The following is a 309-nucleotide window of genomic DNA, read 5'->3' as shown; positions in this document are numbered from 1 at the left end:
CTATACGGCGAGTTCGCGATCGGGCAAGTATCGAAACTCCCCGGTGGCAACCTGCGCGCAAAAGTGAAGACTAACGAAGCCTGCTTGAAGCTGGAGCGCACGAAGGTCAACATCCTTGGTGGTGTATTCGTGTTCAAGGAGTTCGACGTACTTTATGGCAAGTACTTCATCGATATTGCGAACGTCGACTCGGACACCAACACGGATGTGATCCTGCACCGTTTGTTCTTGTTACGATGCAAGCCGATGTACGATACGTTCCGCGAAGTCAACCTCGTAACGGGAATCACGTCTGCCACCTGGCGCATT

The sequence above is a fragment of the Plasmopara halstedii genome (genome assembly GCF_900000015.1).
Source record: "Plasmopara halstedii genome assembly, contig: Scaffold_3120, whole genome shotgun sequence".
NCBI lineage: Eukaryota > Oomycota > Peronosporomycetes > Peronosporales > Peronosporaceae > Plasmopara > Plasmopara halstedii.
The sequence above is the reverse complement of the archived record's forward strand: the minus strand, read 5'-3'. Positions refer to the sequence as shown.